Below are 12,777 nucleotides of genomic sequence, written 5' to 3' on the forward strand. Positions count from 1 at the left end.
AAAAAAAAAAAAAAAAAAAACTGCTGCTGCCTGCTGCGTAGTAAGTAATAAAGTTTCGCCTCTGACCTAGGAGTCTCGTGTCTTCTGTCAGCATCCCTGTAACCGTGGCTTGCAAACATAGTTCTTTTTTTTTTTTTAAAGATTATTTATTTATTTATTTTTGAGAGAGAGAGAAAGAGAGCACGTGCGCACACAAGCAGGGTGAGGGGCAGAGGGAGAAGCAGACTCTCTGCCAAGCAGTAAGCCCAGGGGGGGGACTCGATCCCAGGACCCTGGGATCATGACCTGAGCTGAAGGCAGACGCTTAATGGACTGAGCCACGCAGGCGCCCAGAAATACAGTTCTTGACATACACCTATAAAACCTGTCTGTGTGACTGGGCCTCACCATATGCCTGAACCACAGGCCTCTCACTTCCTACCTCAGGGCTTCTGTGATGCCATCTTACAGTATGCCCACAGAAACAGGCTTGGCTCTTCTGCATGTGCAACCTGGAAGTGCAGGAAAGTTAACAGTCTGTGAAGCAAATCCTTGACCAATGAGGAATATAAGAGCTGATTCTTCTCAATTTTTTCTCTTGGTCAGATGGTCCCAAGATACATTTCATAAATCTCACAGTCCCACAGGCCAGTCTCCCTTAGTAGCAGACAACTAAAACTTTCCTTGTGTTGGCTCTTCTCCTTCCTAGTTTTATTCCTCACTCCTGCCCTCTGGAATTATACTCCCAAATAAACTACTGGCATTATGTCCTGGGTTCTACCTTGCGGGAAACCCAGACTGTGGCAATGCAACTTTAGATGTAGTGGCAAGACAGCTTAAAGTTTTCAGGCCTGAGTGATTGGAGGGTGGTAACACCATTAGAATAAACGTGCAACGCAGTAAGAGGAACACGTTTGTTACTGAAAACATTAATTTGAAATACTGGGTATATCCTTTTGATGCCCGGCGCACAGGATGTGATGCTGACCTAGTCTCAAGTAAAAGACAGATCTTCCATTCAGCTAACACATATTGAAAATCTACTATGTGCCAACCAGTTTTGGTTCAATGCCATGTTCTTAAGGATAGTTGACACCATGAAAGGATTAAGATCTGAGAAATGGGGAGAAGATAAGCAACATATCAGTAGAAGGAAGAGTAAATAATTAAGTACCCATTCTGTGCATGTGTAGCTCTGCTAGGAAGGAAACATATGTGATAGTCTTTGTAACTACTTCAAGGGGCTCATCAAATCTAATAGAGATGATGTTTTTATATAATATAGAGTTGGGAGTGAAAAATATCCTGAAAAGCAGTAGGAATAGAAGCTCTGAGGAGAGAGGGAGTCATTCCTTGCAGCTGAGATATTAGGGATGGTAGATGGTGGAGGGGGACTCTGGATGCCTAGCACCAAAACGTACAATAACCAGACCGAGGGCAGAACAATGCAAGCTGAGGAGATGACAAAGGCCCAGCAATGGGAGAGCATGGTTTGTGAGAATGTGGTAGTTAGGATCTTTAGCGGCAAAGATCACATTACTTTAAGTGATAAAGATTACTTTCAAAGCTATGCGGGAAAATAAAGAAGACAGGAATCTCAATCATGAGGGACTGAGGCCTCATGGGGGATTAAATTCCATCCGGGAACTGGGAGGTTACACTGGATCCAAGACAGCTCAAGGCATCAGGTGTTTTGTCTGGATCCCTTTCTGTGGCCTATCACTACACAGGGATGCTCTCCCTGCATCTATGGCCATTTGACTTCTTGTTTTGTTTCTGCACACTCAAGATTCTGTCTACCCCTGGCTTCTGCTGTGTCATAACTTCCAGTGACACCTTTTTCTCTGTATATCTTTCATCTTGTGACCCTGCTATTAACCACTTTACTGTCTGGGTCTCAAATGCAATCTTTGCAAGAGAAAATTTGATTGATCTGGTTAATTATTATCATTCTCGTTGAGCAACTCCCTTGGGCAATTGGACAGGCTATGAATAGAATGGTCAATCAGATGTGTCAAAGGTGACAGAGTCCTGTGGTATAGAACAAGGTGACCTCACAGCTGTGGGGGTGAAGGCACTGCTCCAATACTAGCATATTAAGCAGAGCAACTTGGCCTGATCTCAGGTATAACAAAGAGAAATAAACCTGCAACAAGATAATGATGACCATAAGTGCCAGGATAAGTCATTTCGATTTCATTGACTAGGACAGAGTTCTCAACCCTATCAGACCCCTTACTGTAATGTTCTCTCTATTTTTCTCCCTCCCCTTTTTTGGTTCTTGTTTTTGTTTCAAACTCTCTACTCTTCTTAAATGGGGTACATATGTACTATAGTCTAACTACACACACACACACACACACACACACATATTTTTAAATCAACAAAGTGCTCTGTCTTACAAAAAACAAAGAAAAGTTATTTTTAATAAAATAATATGTACTTCAGTATGTGATTGCTCATGCATAGCTATACCAGAAGTCATAAAGCGGTAGTCAGATGCTTGCAACTATACATAGCAAAACTATAAATGTTACAGTTGCAATTTGGACTGATACAAGCTTGTTGTGTTGGTGACTCAGATGCCTTCAACAACGCTGCAATCAGCAATGTAACTTTTTGAAATGGTATCATCAACCCCTAGCATAGTGTCTAGTTAAATTTAGTATTTTTTCAGAAGAAAAAAAAATCTGAAAACAAAAGATACCCATTAAAGATTTTAAAAAGACAAGTATCTGGATCAGAACAAACTTCAGGAAGATTTAAGACTCTTAAATAATGATGAGGTTCAAGGTCTGGTCGTTTTCATCTTTGGCTGATCTCCTACTCTTACCCCAGTGCTTATAAGTAGTAGGCACTCAATATATGTTTTTGAATTGAATTGATTTGAATCAAATAATATCTCCAGGAAAGTACCCACAGGGCCCTTTGGTATAACATTATCTTAGGGCAGAGCTCCAGAAAGGCAGCAGTAGTGGAAGCAACTCCCTCACCACGGGACCCAAAGTCAGTTGTATCTCCATTTCTCATGTGCAGGACCCTGGAGTGTGAAGCAGAATTTCTAGGTCCAGCTCTGTTGAAAAAAAAGGGGGGGGGGGTAGTAAAAGAAAAAAAAAAGCTACATCTATTAGATCATCTCAGGATTTTCTAGCAACAAACCCAAGGAACCACAACAACAGAAGTCTTAAACAAAAATCCATTACAGGTAGCTGGCACACATGTTCCAACTTTTGGTTGATTATTTAAAGAAACATCTTCAGCACATAGCATAGTGCCTGGTCCATAAGAGCCACTTACCAAATATGTACTGAATGGATGAATGAATAACAGCAGTTGAAAAAGTACCTAAGACAGAAAAATGGAAAAGGAAAATTCTAGCGTGTGTTACACCAGAACCAGATCTAGGACTCAGATTAGTTTTGTTTGAAGAACTATTAAGCTTTCTGACTCAAAAGCAAGCAATCAGGCCACATGTTCAAAACAAAACGACAAGAAATAAATAAGTAATGGGCACCTGGGTGCCTCAGTGGGTTAAGCATCTGCCTTCAGCTCAAGTCATGATCCCAGCATCCTGCGATTGAGTGCCACATCCGGCTCCCTGCTCTGCAGGGAGTCTGCGTCTCCCTCCCTCCTCCCACTAGTTTTCTTAATCTCGCTCTCTCTCTCACATACATAAATAATCTTAAAAAAAAAAAGAAATAAGTAATATATTTGCATAGTTACAATGTAGCACTGGAGAGTTTAAGATGAAAAGTAACAGCTTCTCGATCTTTTCCCTCCACCTTCTGTCCCACTGCCTCCAAATAGGTACAAGTTTCTATGTATCAACTTTGTTCCAAAGATCTTGTGACATTATACCTCTTTTCAGCTTTATCCATCTTCTCTAACTATGGAATTACTGATCTGATCGAGAAGGCTTACACACTGAGTTGACTTTCAAACGGCAGGGAAAGTTTGCAAGGAACTGCTTCTACAATTTTAGCCTTGGTAGGCGTGGTAGATGTGCCTGTCACTGCTCAACACATAGCTATTGTTGTCTTTAGTAGCAAAAAAATAATATTTATAAGAAAACATCAATGGAGCACTACGTACAGGCATGATCTAAGCACTGTACAAATATGACCTCATCTAGCGCTCACAACAGTTTATGAGGTACACACTGTTACTAACTCCATTTTCCAGATAAGGAACGGAGACTGACATAGGTTAAATAACGTGTTCCAAGTCACACAGAAGACTGTAAACAGCAGCAGCTGAACATCAACTGCTTGATGAAAATCTGAAAATGTCTCAGGCACAACTCTGAATCCCATTTGTGCCAGACTCCTGGAAAGGTCTAGTCTTTTTAAATGTATACCTCATAGGGGCGCCTCGGTGGCTCAGTCTCTTAAGTGTCTCACTTCGGCTCAGGTCATTTTCTCAGGGTCCTGGGATGGAACCCCTCATTGAGCACCTAGTGACACCCCTCCCGCAAACCCCCAAGCTCAGTGGGGAGTTTGCTTCTCCCTCTCCCTCTCCCCACACTTGTGCTCTCTCTCAAATAAATAAGTAAAATATTTAAAAATAAATAAATAAATGTATACCTTATAGCATTAAAGGAAGGCTATGAATATCCAAGTGGGATGAAATATCAAAAGAAGAATTGGAGAAATTTTGCCAGTTCTAAAAGAGAAAATAAGCTTTCCTACAGTGCAATGGTTGGCAGCCACTTTTCCACATTCGGTTCCACCATTTTGCCCAGAGAGGTTTCCTGATGGAAGACAAACATGGACAATCAGAAACAAGAGAAGAGCAATTCGGGTCAATAATCTACAAGCACAGTATAGGAGGATAATTCAGTAGTTTATGTGGTGAGCATAATGTAGTTATTTAAAACAATGATCTTGAAGATCTGTGAGACACGGGCAGATGTTTATATAACATTACCTAAAGACAGTAAAATAGAAGATGATAGCTCTGGTGCAGCGATGTAAAAACCTCTTATTGTGAGCAAAAATGTAAGGGGAGAGCAAAAGTAATTGTGGTTTCCAGTTTTAGGGACTGTAATTAGGTATGATTCCCAAACACCACCACCCCCCCCCCCCCGTCCAGAAATTTCTATAGTAGCGTTTTGACTAAAATAAGAAACTTGAATAAAAACAATAAAATATACAAAAATGGGTTTCTGGCCTCAGTAGTATAGTGGTGGGGAGAAACTGGAGAAAGATCTGTGGATCAAGTTTATAGGGACCTCTAGAAAGTTCCCCGTGCAGTGCTCTCATCCAGGTTGGAGCTTTATTTTAGGTAAACCTTTGTTCCAAAGTTTACTTTCTCTTGGAATTCTGGAAGTTTTGCTTTTGCATTAAAAAAAAAATTGTGTGTGAGTGTTTTCATTATTATTTACTGCATTTTGGAACTGAGTCAGACAAATCATTTTTGGTCCTGGGCAAGTCCCTTCGATCTTCGGAATCTACCGTCTTCGACACAAAGCTTGCCTCTTTTCCCAAGGTCGGTAGCTTCCCAGGAAATCTGCGGACACGACCCGCTGCTTCGGGCTACCTCGCGATTTCGCTTCCAGCGCCCGGGCGCGACCGCCGCAGCTCTGCGCCGAACCGCGTCCTCGCGGGGCGGTGTCGACGGACGGCGGCGGTCTGCGCGCAGCCCTCGGAGCCCGGAGCTGCGCCGACTCAGCGCCTCCGTCTCCGGCCGCCGGGGCCGCCGTCCCGAGTGTGCGACGCCGGGCGTCACGACCCCCCTGGGCGGGAGCCGCCGGGCGCCAGGCCCCCTCCCCGCGCGCAGCGACCCGGCCCCGCCGTGACTCGGCGGCTTCCGGCGCGTGCGCGCTGAGCCGCCGCCGCCGCGACGCGCCTTCTTCCACCCCTCGGTGCGCGCCTCGAAGGTCGGGAGGGGGACTGGCCGCTCGCTGAGGCGTCCCCGCCCTGCGGGGCTTGCGCCCTTCTCGGGTGGAGGAGTGGGGGTCTCAGCTCGGGAAAACAGCCTCGGCCCGCAGTGCAGAGAGTGGACAGCCTCGGTCTGCGCAGGGGAGGTCTAGGGCAGCCCTGGGTCTTTCGAGCCCGACGACCTACGTCGGCAGCTCAGTCCTTCACTTGCAGGCGTGGGACCCCCCGAGTTGCTTAATCCCGCCAAATCTCACTGCACATGGGCAAAATGGGGGTGAGGCCATACCCACCTTGGTGCCGTTGGCACAGCCCAGCCAATCTCAGCGTTTGTTATTATTTCCCGGAAATCCCTACTAGATGTCGTTCTCCCTCTCTCCGTGCCACCGCAACCGTCCCGCGCTTCTTAACATCTCAGGGCGGGGGCCCTGCTGTGACTCCTGACTGGTTCCGCCGCGTTCCCATCCAGCTCTCGCGCAGTGACCCGGTGCGCCCTGAAGGCACACTGTGCTTCTCAAGACCCTGCCCTGCTCGAGAAAATGTAACACTTGGCTGTTGCCTTTCGGTTTGAGCAGAAAGTCCTTTTTCCCGGCACTAAAGCCTGGCTCATCCACACCCCCATCCCTCCCATCAATATTTCATGCTCACTCTTCATCCTACATAGTGGCACCCCTGCAGGAGCTGGGGGTTGGGGAGATAAACACGTAAGCACATACTTACAATACCGTGTAATAAGTGCTCTGGTGTAAGTGTGAGCAGGACAGGGAGCGACCAAGTGAACAGAGGGGAAAGGTTGGAAAGGCGTGCGCACGCGCTCGGTCTCTAAAATAAATACATACATCTTAAAAAAAAAAAGCCAAAATTATGATTTAAGTACTTTGAGAGGATGGGGAACAACAAGTGGGACTGCGTATTTGGTGTATTTGTAAGGGTTCTACATCCGCATCTACCACAACAGCAAGGCCATAATGCATGTTTAACACACGTACATCAGGAAATAACAACATAAACACATTGTTTTAAATATGGATGTAAATACCCGAAGCAATAGGGAAAGTGGAAAATGGTTGTCCTTGGGCTATGAAGATCAAGGCAGAAGACAACTGTTTTTCACTATACATTTTTTTTTTAAGATTTTATTTATTTATTTGAGAGAGAGTGCACGCGCGAGCCCGCACACAAGCAGGGGGTAAGGGCAGAGGGAGAAGCAGACTCCCCGCTGAGCAGGGAGCTCAAGGCGGGCTTCCGAGGACCCCCGGGATCATGACCTGAGCTAAAGGCAGATGCTTAACCAACTGAGCCACCCAGGCACCCCTCGCTATACATTTTTTAGTGGCATTGAAGTATTGAAATATTTTTCAATATTTCAGTGAACATTTTTAATGAAAAAATTTAAAAATTCATTTTTTATATGGATAAACATAAAATCATACAAACTCATAGTCCCATAATTTCATTTCTTTAAAAAAAAGATATTTATTTATTTTAGAGAAGAAGAGAGAGAGCAGGGGCAGGGGCAGAGGGAGAGCTAGAATCCTCAAGCAGGATCGACTCTGAGCGTAGAGCCCTAAGTGGGGCTTGATTCCACCACCCCCAGATCATGACGTGGGCCAAAACCAAGAGTCAGCCACTCAACCCACTGAGACACCCAGGAGCCCCTCCCATACTTTCCTTTCTATGTATATATATACACCAAGGTGATGATTACAGATAAGGGCCAAGATTTATATATAATAGTTATTGTAGGATAATTTAGTCAGAAGCAAAAACAAAACAAAACAAACAAAAAAAAAAACCCCAAAATGGCAGCAATGTAAATGTCTAACAGTGCAATAATCTAAAGACTCATGATGCTTCTTGAGAATTATTTAATTTCATAGTAAAATGCTAATTTAAAAATGAGTGAAAAAAAGCAATGCATAAATACATATATTCTTAGTAAACAGACTGGATGGTAGTCCTTTAGAATGCTTATGCTGTGTATCTCCAGGAATTAGGATTATGGAATTAAGATCGTGTCAGTTGGGTTCTATAGGAAGCAAATGATGAGTTGGAATTAGTGAAAAATTTGTTGGGGAGTTAAACCAATAAAAAGAAAGGGGAGGAGGTAGAATTGGGCAGATGTGATATAAAATCTTTCCCAGCACAGCAGGGAACTTTGGAGGAGAGATTGCTTGTTGGAGGTGTCCTATGATGGGCAGAAATAAACAGGCCTTGGTACCAACACCTTCCACAGTCATTGGTTGGGGCCACTCTGAGAGCAGACTGACCTTGGCTGGACAGCTGAGGATAACCAAGAGGTCAACAGCTGAATGCTGTCACTCCCTGCAGCCAGGCAGTAACTCCTTTCTTGAGGGGAACCCTGACCAGGGCTCTATCTGCAACAAAGTGTGATTTTTTTAAAAACTTATTTTTATAGGTTTATGGTAAGATACATGTGCTTTTAGAGTATTTATTTATTTATTTATTTATTTATTTATTTATTTATCTAGGTCAGAGGTCACTGCTGTCTCTTTCTGGCTGGCTGCGTATGCTCCAAGTACGTAAGATTGCCAGAGCTGAGTGCTGAGTTCCAGTATCTCCTCTGTGTGATGAGGAAATCTTATCTCACTAGACTTGTGAAAATAATATTAGTTCTTTCACTCACTCAACAAATACTTGTTATGTGTCTACCTATTAAACTACGTACTAGGCTCTTTGATGTAAAATTAATGAGATGTTGATCACACACTTATAAATCTTGCAGTTTAATAGATGAAAGAAGTCATAAGTCATGCACTTAATGTGTTAAAATGTATATGCCCTTAGAGTTTCAGTTTTGCAAGATGAAAAGAGTCCTGGAGATTAGTTGCACAACAATGTGAATACACTTAACATTACTGAACTATATACTTAAAAATGGTTAAGATGGGGGCGCCTGGTGGCTCAGTGGTCAGGGTCCTGGGCTCAAACCCCACATCAGGCTCCCTGCTCCGCGGGAAGCCTGCTTCTCCCTCTCCCCCTCCCCCTGCTTGTGTTCCCTCTCTCTCCGTCAAATTAAAAAAAAAAATGGTTAAGATGGTAAATTTTATGTTATATGTGTTTAACCGCAATTAATTTTTTTTTTTTAAGCAGGAAGAAAGAGAGAGAGAGAGGAGGGACAGAGAGAGAGAAAGAAAATCTCAAACAGGCTCCATGCCCAGTCCTTGAGCCCCACACAGGACTCAGTCCCACAACCCTGAGATCATAATCTGAGCTGAAATCAAGGGTTGGACGCTCAATTGACTGAGCCATCCAGGCACCCCTGAAAAATTTATTTATTGTATGTACCCTATGACTTAGCAATTATACCTCTAGGTATGTATCCCAAAGAAACTCTCACCCCTGTGTACAAAGAAACCAGTATGAGGATGTTCTCTGCCCCATTGTTTATAAAAGCAAAAAGGTGGAAGCAGCCTAAATTTTTATCAGAGGAATGGGTAAATAAAAGTATATTCATATATCAAACTGAATTGGCCTCAAAAATAACTTTGGGTGATAAAAGCAAGATGCAAAATGATACATATATCTTGATACCATCAATGTAAATCTGAGGACACAACATCATAATCCCTTGGTGATGGATACATCTATGCATGCAGATAAAATTATAGAGAATGGAATGGAAGGATTCACACCATACTCATGGGGCAGTTGCCACTGGACATTGAGAGGGGAGATGGGACTGGGTGGGAGAGTCTGTGGTTAAAGGAGACCTAATTTTATCTATAATATTTCACTTCTTTTAGAAATACAGAGGCAAATATGAAACTGTAAAAACAATTGGTGGTTCTACGTGGTGAGAGTATGTACAAGTTTTATTTTATTACACTGTTGTGTATTTTAAATTTTGATTTTTAAAAAATAAATGGCTGGGGCCCCTGGGTGGCTTAGTTAGCTGAGCATCTGACTTCAGCTCAGGTCATGATCCCAGGGTCCTGGGATTGAGCCCCGCACTGGGCTCCCTGCTCAGCAGAGAGCCTGCTTCTCCTTCCCCCTCTGTTGCTCCCCCTGCTTGTGTGCTCTCTCTCTTTCACTGTCAAATAAATAAAATCTATTAAAAAATAAATTATTAAGAAAATGACTACAAGGGTTTTTTTGGAGGGATTGTTTTAAAGCAAATGGTTCACACATAAGCAGAGAGACAGGTGAAGCTCTGTGGGAGTTTAAAATGGAGAGACATTATCAAAGGCAGGGTGGGAGAGAGAGGAGGTCAGAAAAGGCCTGTGAACTGAGGCTTCAGGGATGGAGAAGATGAAGATAGATGAGAAGGGGACTGTGGAGCGGTAGTCCAGGCAGAAGGAGTGGCACAAAAGAGGCGTGGAGACAGGAAAGCAAGGGTAGTAGTCAGGTTGGCTGGAGCAGAAGATACCCGATAACAAATAGCAGGAAGAGGGGCACCTGGGTGGCTCAGTCGGTTAAGCGTCCGCTCTTGATTTAGGCTCAGGTCATGGTCTCAAGGTCGTGAGGTGGAGCCCCACATAGAGCCCCTCATGGAGCCCCTTGGTGTTCATGCTCTCTCTATCAGATAAATGAATAAATCTTTAAAACAAACAAGAAAATAGCAGGAAGTGAGATCTAAAAAGTGGTTTCTGCCTCATCCAAGGACCCTTTGATGCGAAATCAAAGAATTTCAGTCTGTTCTGTAGATCTTTAAAGGTTTGGAGTTGGGATGACGGGATCAGAACAGGAAGATTAACCTGATAGTGAAATATAAAATAGCTAGAAATAGAGAAGTACCAGAGTCAGAAAGAGCAGCTAGGAGGAATGCTTGTAGGAGTCCAACGGAGGGATGAATATAGGTCCTCTCCTCTACCCTCCCTTTTTTCCATAGCTTTCCTAGTCCCTTTTGAGCACACACGATTAGTCTCTGAAATAGTGTGTCTGCCTCTGGGTGGACGTTTCCCAGCCATTTTTCATGTTCTTGCACGTGGCTGAGGCTTACAACACGCTCTCCTTAGTTACGGTGGTTCACCGAGGCGGGGTTTCTAAGGACAACTGGTAGAAACGTGCAGTTTGAAAGAGGGTCCAAGTGATTTTCTGATCCGTCAGAACTTTCATCCTGTGCAAGCGCTGTCCAAAAATGTTCAAAGGGTCCCATCACCTGGTTCTATTCAAAGATTCTAGTCTCTAGAACAGGGCAGAAGGCACTTTCCTCAGAGCACCCCACCCCTGGATGGGCAGTAGCGTTAGCCCCTCTCCTGTACGGGTTCTATAATCCAGCCATGTTGATATGCCATGTAAACCCGCAGACAGAGCCATTTTCTCACTCCTGCCTTTCATTTAACTGGAATTCTCTGTCTCCCAATCTCTGCTTATCATAAATTCTGTTCATTCTAGGGACGCCTGGGTAGCTCAGTCAGTTAATTGTCTGACTTTGGCTCAGGTCGTGATCTCAGGGTCCTGGGATCGAGCCTCTAATCGGGCTCTTCGATCAATGGGGAGTCTGCTTACTCCCCTGCTCATCCCCCTCCCCACTCTCTCCCCTTCCCCCTGCTCATGCACTCTCTCTCTCTTTCAAACAAATAAATATCTTTGAAAAAAATTCTGTTCATTCTAGGGCTCAGATTTAACTTCTTCCATGAAGCTTTTTTTGATCACGCCAGAGGGAATTATCTTCCTTTATCAAGGCTTCTGCCAGTCACAAGACTGCCTCTCTCTCTAACATTGTGTTTCTTCCCTTAGATTATTTATTTATTTATTTATTTATTTATTTATTTATTTATTTATATTTTAAAAAATATTTTATTTATTTGAGAGACAGCGAGGCAAGGAGAGAGACCACAAGCAGGGAGGAGGGGCAAAGGGAGAGGAAGAAGCAGGCTCCCCACCGAGCAAGGAGTCTGACAGGGGGCAAGACTCTGGGATCATGACTTGAGCTGAAGGCAGAAGCTTAACCAACTGAGCCATTCAGGTGTCCCCCTTACTTAGATTTTGAATCTCTGGTGGTAGTAACCAAGTTTTTTTGCCTTTTTTTTTTTTTACAATTTTTTTTTTTTAAGTAGGCACCTTACCCAATGTGGAGCTTGAACTCATGACCCTGAGATCAAGAGTCGCATACTCTACTGACAAGCAGCCAGGTACCCCTTGTTTTTGTTTTTTAAATCCCCGAGCCCAAAGTCCTTGCAGCTCAAGATGTTTGATAGTTCAGGGGCGCTTGGGTGGCGCAGTCGTTGAGCGTCTGCCTTCGGCTCAGGGCGTGATCCCGGCGTTATGGGATCGAGTCCCCACATCAGGCTCCTCTGCTGTGAGCCTGCTTCTTCCTCTCCCACTCCCCCTGCTTGTGTTCCCTCTCTCGCTGGGTATCTCTATCTCTGTTAAATAAATAAATAAAATCTTTAAAAAAAAATGTTTGATAGTTCAAATAAGCACCATTTATTGAAAGCCTTTTAGTGCCGGGCACCATACACATTATATCTATTCCTCATAATAACCCTAGGACACAGGTAATATTATCCCCATTTTACAAAGGAAGAAACAAAGCCTTGGAAGTATTAATTAACATGCCCAATATATACAGCTAGAAAATAGGAGCTTTAGGGTTTGAAAAGGGCTCTGATAGGCTCTGAAGCTTGTGTTGTTTTCATTGCATTATGCTGCTGTTCTTATGCAATAGTTGAATGAACGAAAAATACTTTTTTGAGCACATTTTTCTTCAACTTGCTCTTCTTTGCTGTATTTCCAACGTGGAGGTTTAACCCGCTGGTAAAGCAGAAGGAAATAAGTCAGTCTTGTCAGTCAGTCTTGTCAGCTGTATTAATTCTGTTTATTTACTTACTTGTTTGTTTGTTTGTTTGTTTGTTTGTTTTAAATAAGCTCCACACCCAACTCATGACTTGAGACGGAGAGTTGCATGCTCTACAGACGGAGCCAGCCAGGGGCCCAGCTGTATTAATTTTAAAGT

At 43.6% G+C, this 12,777-nt stretch overlaps 1 long non-coding RNA gene across 1 annotated transcript; it reads right to left on the reverse strand.

Moving 5' to 3' along the window:
* Positions 1 to 2,432: 2,432 nt before the first annotated feature.
* Positions 2,433 to 6,287, reverse strand: LOC123796384 (uncharacterized). Its single transcript, XR_006780746.2, has 4 exons — positions 6,149 to 6,287; positions 4,563 to 4,729; positions 3,277 to 3,324; positions 2,433 to 3,052 (listed from the first exon to the last, which is right to left on the reverse strand). It is a non-coding gene; the product is annotated as an uncharacterized LOC123796384 (long non-coding RNA).
* Positions 6,288 to 12,777: the final 6,490 nt, after the last annotated feature.

The sequence above is a fragment of the Ursus americanus genome, chromosome 16 (genome assembly GCF_024610735.1).
Source record: "Ursus americanus isolate L20-20 chromosome 16, mUrsAme1.1.p, whole genome shotgun sequence".
Taxonomy (NCBI): domain Eukaryota; kingdom Metazoa; phylum Chordata; class Mammalia; order Carnivora; family Ursidae; genus Ursus; species Ursus americanus.